This window comes from Arvicola amphibius, chromosome 14, assembly GCF_903992535.2.
Source record: "Arvicola amphibius chromosome 14, mArvAmp1.2, whole genome shotgun sequence".
Classification (NCBI taxonomy): Eukaryota; Metazoa; Chordata; class Mammalia; order Rodentia; family Cricetidae; genus Arvicola; species Arvicola amphibius.
The window spans coordinates 5,288,453-5,296,317 of record NC_052060.1 but is presented as its reverse complement, the minus strand read 5'-3'; the positions used below and the strand labels follow the sequence as shown (position 1 = coordinate 5,296,317).

Genomic DNA, 7,865 nt, shown 5'->3' with positions numbered 1-7,865 from the left:
AGGAGGCAATGGGGGAGGTCCCCCATATAGCATCTTATAGTGGTTAAGTCCAAGCCAAGATGGGGTATTCTGCACCTGGCACAGGGCTAGGGGAAGGAGCTGTACCCAGTCTCTAGTGCCAGATTCCAAAGCTAATTTGGTATCATTTTTACCTGTTCTGAACTCTGGGGTCTGTATGTATAATGTAATTTCCCCAGTCTTACCCATGCCCTGACTTTCTAGGCAACAAGGCAGTTTTACCATCATTTCCGATTATCTTGGGCAGGCCAAACCTCAGGATGATTTCTTCTTTGATCTTAATCCTGGTAAGAAAAAACTTCTCTGCCATCTGGCAGATGTCCCTTTAGGTAGGCTGCTCAGCTCAGCCACCTTTGCTGCCCCCCCTACCCCCCCCCCCCCCCCCCCCCCCCCCGTCTTCTTCAGCAAATCCTACCGGCATGCGCCACCAAAACCGGCTCTGTTTGGGCATTGCTGTACCCCAAGGTTCTCACAGCTACAGTCTGGGAGCTGGGAGCAGTTGTTCTCTGTGAAACATGCAAGCAGTTCGGGAAGGCTGTTTGAAATTGGGATCCGGCATCTCCCGGGTCCCTCCTCACTTCAGTCAGTCGCTGCAGGCAGATGGCTGTAAGCAGAGTTCTCAGGCTTGGGCTGTGACCAAGGCAGCTGGGAGAGGAGGATTCAGCAGGCAGTGGCTGCAAAGCCTTCCTCAGTGAGGTGGGCATGGGAAGGCAGAGAGCAGCCTGCTTTTCTTTACAGCCCTGGAGAACAGTATGGGAAGTCAGTCTTTTTCTTTTTAGAAAAGAACGGGTCTTTTTCTAAAAAAAAAAAAAAAAAAAAAAAAGCATGGGACACTCAGGAAAAATCAGCAGTCCTTGTGTCCATAGTCAAATGCTTTAGACATAGCGAGGGGGGAACACCTCCCCTTCCCCCCCTACACACCAGAATCGGACTCCTGGGTGCACAGCGTAAGCAAGGGGGCGGATTTCAGTACTATTACAGTGGCCATATGTGGGCCTCTCAAGTGGGCAGAGTGCTGATTCAGTAGCTCTGTCTCCGACCCCCTTCTGCTCAGCAGCTGCTTTGGGAAGTGTCTCCAGCCCAAAGCCCTGTAGGGCCACTCCTGTTTGTTTTCTTTTGTCACTAGGCCCAGGTGGTGGCAGCTTAAGTCCACATTCAGCCACTCAGGGGCTGCTCTGAATGAGGTGGGCAGTCGCTGCAGCTGTCCTCTTCTGTAGCCTCCCTATCTGTCTAATATCTTTTTCTTTACTAAGTTCTGGAGGGAGCATCTCTGCAGTCCCTCCATTCTCTGCAACTTGTTGTCTGATGCTGACTGGCCTATAAGAGACATCACTACATTGGCTTGGCGATCTGCTGCCATGGGATCAAAATGGGTGGACATCCTGTACCCCTCCAATAGTCTTTCTAAGAATCCTGCAGGAGTACTATCAGACCTTTGTACTATTGCTCTTACCTTAGCCAAATTAGCAAATTAGTGGGGTGCTTTCCAAACTCCCCTTTTTTAGACCCACCAATCAGAATCTGGCAATAAAGATGGAGCTGCTCCCTACCAGCTAGAGTATTGAAGTCCCATTCGGGTCAAGTCAGAGGGAAGGTGTCCCATCCTCTATCTTGTTTGGTGATTGAGTTGGCCTGCTGACAGGTCCTGGGACATTCTTTTGAGCTTCAAAGAGAACTTACTGTTTTTTCTCTGTGGTTAGGAGCACCTGTAAGAGCTGCTGACAATCATCCCAAGGGGGCTGATGGGTAACCAGAACAGATTCTTTAAGCCCCGGCACAGCCTGAGGGTCCCAAGAGAAGGAAGGGTTATAAATAAAGATTAGAGGCAGAAAAAGGCAGTATTGTCATTGGCCTACTACTGAGGGATGGATAAATGCTTGGGAGGTCACTCTCTCCCTAGTGGATATCCCTCCTCTGTCCCAGCATAGACATTGAGTGCTGAAGTTTTCAGGGCTAGGGCCCGACCAGCAGGGCTCCTCAGGAATGAAACGCTTCCTCTGGGGTAGGAGGAAGGAGAAGTTTGCCATGCCAGAGCGCTTGGCTGGATATCAGGAAGAACAGGAGGTGCCTGGATTCTGGGTTCCTTCGATCCTGTACAGGAAAGAGAGAAGACAAAGGGATCGGGGAGGGGCAGCCATTGCCTCTCCAGCAGCGGGGCTGCTTTTGGAACCTGGTGAACTGATGAAGGCCAGGGGGCCAGTGCCAGGTTCTGAATTCCTGCAAGTGGATTTTAACAAAGACAAACCAACATACAAAAATGAAAATACAAAGAGACAGACACAAACTCAAAACCAGAAGCTGGCGCTCTCACCACCACTCTGGTGCAGAACTGAAAATACACAAGGACAAAAAGACAGACATAGACTCAAAATCAGAAGCCGCAAGGCAGCAGATCCAAAAATACAGATGGAGGATCATGCCTCCCCTGCATACGAGGGCGACCTGGTGATCCCTCCCTCCCATAAATGCCCTTTAACCTCTTTCAGGGCTAGGGACAGGGATCTCAGGACATGTCTGCCTCCTCCCTTAGCCCTGTTTTAATACAGACTCTGTGCAGGTACAATTCGCAAATTACCGATTCACAATTACACAGAAACAGAAACACAATACACAAACAGACAGACATAAAAATGAGCTTGTTTCTTTGTACCTGCAACTGGGTCTAAAGTGTTTCTGAAATTGACTCAATTCCCAGTCAGGGAACCAAATGTTGGACTCTAGCATCCAAACACCGGGGAGGAGTCGCCCCCAGAGACCAACTCTCACACCACAGCCAATGCAAAAGCACGAGGATTTTACTAATTCTGTCATGACAGGATCCCTTAGCATTCGGAAAGCTGAGAGACCTCTAATAGCTTATACAGGCTACTTTTAAAGGGGAAGGCCACAGAATCAAGGGGGTTTGTTTTTTGACTATTATGATTGGCTTATTCAAAAGGGCTATTACTAATAATTGGCTGGAGAGCTGTTGCCAGATCAGATGAGGTAAGAGGTCATTTTTGACCCCGTTTCCCAGGGGACTGAATCAAAACATACGTATATGAGTAATTGTTCAGGAACTGAGTACATGCATGTGTAGCTGTTAGGGCCTTAGTTTCCAGGGGAGGAGGGGAAGCACTATGACACGGAGGCTGAGAAGGTTCAGAATTGTCAAAAATGGCTTCAGAATTGTCTAAAAGTCTTGCAGTATTTTATATAGACAGAATAACCCTAGCAAAATAGCATAATCACTAAAAGTCTTCCCAACAAAAAAGCCCAGGACCAGACACTTTTGGCATATTGAACTACCTACTATTCAAATAAAAGTTAAAGCACATCCACCTCCAATTATTCCAGAAAGTAGAAAAAAGGATCATTAACAAATTCATCTTATCCATCCAAAATTACAATGATAGTAAAATCACAGACAAAAATATTATGAACACTGATGAAAAAATACTCATTATATAATTACAATCTGAACGCCATAATATTCTATGATTTTACCATGATGAACTATGCTTTATCACAGATATGTAGGGATGGTTCAATGTACAAAATTCAAAAAATCTATTGAGCATATATGGACGGTTGCCTTCAGTAGAAATATACAACATGTCTTGGCTCTTTACATAGAGCTGTGAAATGTGTTTTCATTCCTGCTGCATCTACTCTTCTTTGTCATCTGCTGGAGAAGGCTGTTGCAGTCTGCCATCATCTTTAATCTTTGGACAATGCAGCGCCAAGATACCCTAGAGGATTTCCTGCCCAACAACCATAATCTTTCTTGCCATTATTGTGGAGACTCAGTCCAAATTTGTGATGGTTATCTTGATCAATCAGCCTCCTAACACTGTTATTTCCTTCTCAGCCTGTTGTTTTAAGGACATCAGAAGCTCAATGGCTTGGCAGAAGTCTGAGCTTCCATTCAGTGGAATATTTGTTGTGGCTCCAGACAGGGGCATGGCCCCCACACTACCAATCACTCTAGAACCCAAACTTCCAGACCTAAAAAAACTAAAACTATGGGAATGGGAAGCAAAGTCTTTGCTCAGAAGCGCACTAGGGGTGATAGCGAGAGGAACTATTCCCTTTTCTCCCTCTTAAGCCTGGACCAATGGACATTGGTCTAAGGAGAAAGCTGCCTCCGCAGAATCATGACCCAGCACTTAGAAGCTGATGTTACTTCTTTAATCTTTCCCTTGTGTCTTGAAATGTTCAGTTCATCTTTATGTCCTGACAGCTGCTTTAGGAAGTCGGTAAAACATGGGAATATCAACTGAACACATCATAATGAGATGCAATAAGCATAGGCACAAACTCTCATATCAAGGCTGGAGAAGGAAGAAAAGGTTTCCAAGACAAACAGGTCTCTGACAAAAAGGTCAAAGACTCCCCCACACTCCCACTGTTGGGAGTCCCACAAGAACCCCCGAACTAACAACCCACAGTATGCATACAGAGGACATAGGCAGACCCATTGCAGGACTGTTGTGATTGCCTCTTCAGTCCCTGTGAGTCCCTATGATCCCCGTTTATCTGATTGTGTGAAACCTTTTACTGCCATCAGCTGTGGAGAAAGCCTAACTGATGACAGCTGGGCCAGTCACCAGTCTCTGAGTACAGCAATTTCATTAGGTATCTTTTCATTAACATTTGTGTGTGTGTGATTGTGAGGACCTTGCACAAACTTCCCCAGCTGAGCAGAACTGGGCTGCTTCTAACAGAAATACCACTGAAATCCACAAAGTGATTCTACATTTTATTCCTTTTATATTGTATTGTATTGTATTGGGGTTATAAAATTTTGTATACATAAACTGACAAGGGTCCTCTGCAAGAGGAACAATTGCTTTTGTCCACTAAGTCATCTCTCCAGTCCCCACAAACTGAGTTCGGAGGAAAAATGTCTTCATTCTCTTCCCCTTTCTCTTGTAAGAAAAACATTCATGGTGTTTTCTCCTTTGCTCTCAGCCCTTTATAATATTGTTATGCAAGTCCTATCCAAGACAGGTTTTTCCAAAGAAACCTGTTGGGATGTGCTGAGGGAGGCATTAGCTAAATTTAATCCAAGATTCTGAATCACTAGACAAAAATCAAAACAGTACTGCAACAGAGGAGAGGTTGCATAGAGTCCATCAGAGTTCATCCTGTTCCTCCCCCCACCCCTGCCATTCTGTAGACACCAAAATAAAAAGTTAGAGATAGATATGGGGTTCACACTGACAACCAGAAAAGGAAAGCAGCCAAGCCACTAGAGAACGTCTTTCCTCTGTTAAGGCTGGGTGACTGTAGAAGAAGCAGAATATTAAGCCTCTCTCATCCCATTTTATATTACATCTAGTTGCTGGGATTTCCCCTAGGCTAGGATTGAAGGTGTGAGCCACCACCACCCTGGACTTGTTACTGCGTTGATCTTGTTTAGTTGTAAGGTGCCTTTAAAACTCACAGAGATACATATACTCTGTCAAACAAATCCTGGGATTACAGTGTGTGTGTCACCATTGCCTGATACTCCGGTGGCTTTAAGCTTTACTTGCTGGTCTTCAGGCCAGATTTATTTATAAAAATACAAAAAATATACCACTACAATATTCAAGTCATTAATAAATGTATTAAAGTACTACTAACCGTGTTGTCTTTCCCCAGAGTTGCTGTAAATGCTCCATGTACCCCATAGTCTACCCAGGTGTCATCGGTATCAACAATGGCCACTGCTTCTGGAATACACGTGTAGCATACTGGTGACAGGTGTCTGGTATTGCTTCAGACATTTGAGAGAAGGCTCCAGTAGACCTTGAGCAGAAGTCAGGGAGCTGTACACTTCAGCCACCAAGTGGGGGTATGAATCCACCATTGTCTTCCAGCCTCTGGTCTGAGAGACCTGGGAACCATGAGCTGTAATAAAATTCAGCACCTGTGTTTTCAGCTGCCCTGTCCTGTGGAGGTCAGCCAGGAAGAGAGTGTGGGCAGCAGTCCACAGAGAGGTCCCCGAAGAGGGCACTCTGGCACATGATCTTCAAACGCTCCAGGCCATACTTGTCAGCAGCTGCCAGCACCGCATCTGCCATGCTGTGGAGGACTGGTTCTTTTCCCGGTTGTAAATGAAGCTCATCATTGCCTTGAAGACTTCAGGTTCCAGGCATGAATCTCAATGCGGCAATCTTTCTGCTCTCCTCCATGTCATATTCAAACATGGCTCTGAAAACTGGAGAGCGAGCAGCTAAGATGGCCTTTGTGAGCCTGGAATTCCTGGCCAGCTACCACCAGGCAGCAGTCTGTGAAGCTGGAATTCTTCCACAGCTGTCCTAGATCAACTCCTAATTGGGCATTTGGGAACCTGGATTCTCTGCTCCGTGCTGTTGTCAGGGATACTGTAGGAGATAAGGGACCAGCATCCCCAAGCAGAGAGGGTGAACTGGTCTTCATGGCAAAGCCCATAAGTATGGTCCAACAGAAAAACTTGATGATGACCATTTTGAAACCCTTTTGGTAGCCTGGCAGGAAACTAAAAGTTTTATGGCTAGTCATAGGTTCATTTTTTCTCCTTTGGAATTTATGGTACAAAACTTGAACTGTACTGTAATGGGATCTTTGGAGAAGCTGAGCAGCTAACTCTAGGTTGAACTGACAGGTAATCTGAGCTTTCTTTCATCGATGCCCTAAGGGTGAACTCTCAAACACCATTTGACCATTGTTCCTGTATTGAGAAAGTTGGGCTTCTAATACTGTCCATCATTTCCTCCAGAATAAACGGAGGAAGTTGTGTGGATTGGTTCCACCTTGGCAGGAGAAATTCTGGATGTTGAACAGTTTATAGCCCCAGATCTTGTCTATGGCATCCTGCGACCATTTCTCCTGGATGTCGTTTGAAGTTTAAACTGGCTCCAAAATGAAATACTAGGATTTGTTCTTCTCTTGCTCTGTAGGATAAAATAATAGGCATGATATATATTTTTTAGCTTCTGTTTCTCCTCTGTTCCCTCTTCTATGAGGCTGGAAACTGAGTCTCTGAAATTATCCAGATTTTCAATTCTAGTTTTCATTGTGGATAGCCTAGGCTACAAGAGACTGTGTTATCACTTTATTTTTTTTCTAGATTGAATCTTAGTTAAATGGATTTCCAACTTTGAGAATCATACACAACTTTTGATAATTTGTAACATTTTATATACTCATCCAAAATTTTGCACAGTGGTTCTCTAGAGTAACAGAACATACCCAAGGACTCTCTCTGTATGAACAAAGGAGATTCATTAGAATGACTTAGGGCTGCTGTCCTGCTAATCCCACAAAGGCTACCTGTGAAGGGAGAGTCCAAGAATCCAGTACTTACTCAGTCCAGGAGGTTAGAGTGCCGACTGGTCCTCAGTCTATGCTGAATGAATTATAAAGAAGAATCCTCTAATGCCAGTGAAGGAATGGTCTTGCTACAAGGTGAGGCCAAGCAGGCAATGAGCAACAGCTTCCTTCATGTTTTTTTAGAGGCTCCCAGGAGGCAGAAGGTGTGGCTCAGCTAGAGGTGTGTCCTTCAGACTCTAGATATGGATTAAAGGTGTGTTTCTTCAGGCCTTGAGATAAATGTTTGTGTTTTTCTTCTCCAAAGTGTGTCTGTGAAGTGCTTGTACCTACTTCAACTTAAGCAAAAACATTTCTCACAGTAGTGACCTCTGTTTTATGATTTTAGTTCATTCCCAGGTGTAGTCAAGTCAGGAACCAAGAACAACAATCTCAAGAGAATTTGCTTACTGGGGTCAATCTTCCATAAATAAGGGAATGGTGTTCATGCCTACACAGCTGTTACTACTCCTCTCATGTTGTTATAAGAATTCCTCCCATATACATGATCTGGTAAGAAATGCTTTTCT

At 44.9% G+C, this 7,865-nt stretch overlaps 1 pseudogene; it reads right to left on the bottom strand.

The window, feature by feature from the left end:
- Positions 1-1,086: 1,086 nt before the first annotated feature.
- LOC119801186 lies at positions 1,087-6,474 on the bottom strand (annotated as a pseudogene).
- Positions 6,475-7,865: the final 1,391 nt, after the last annotated feature.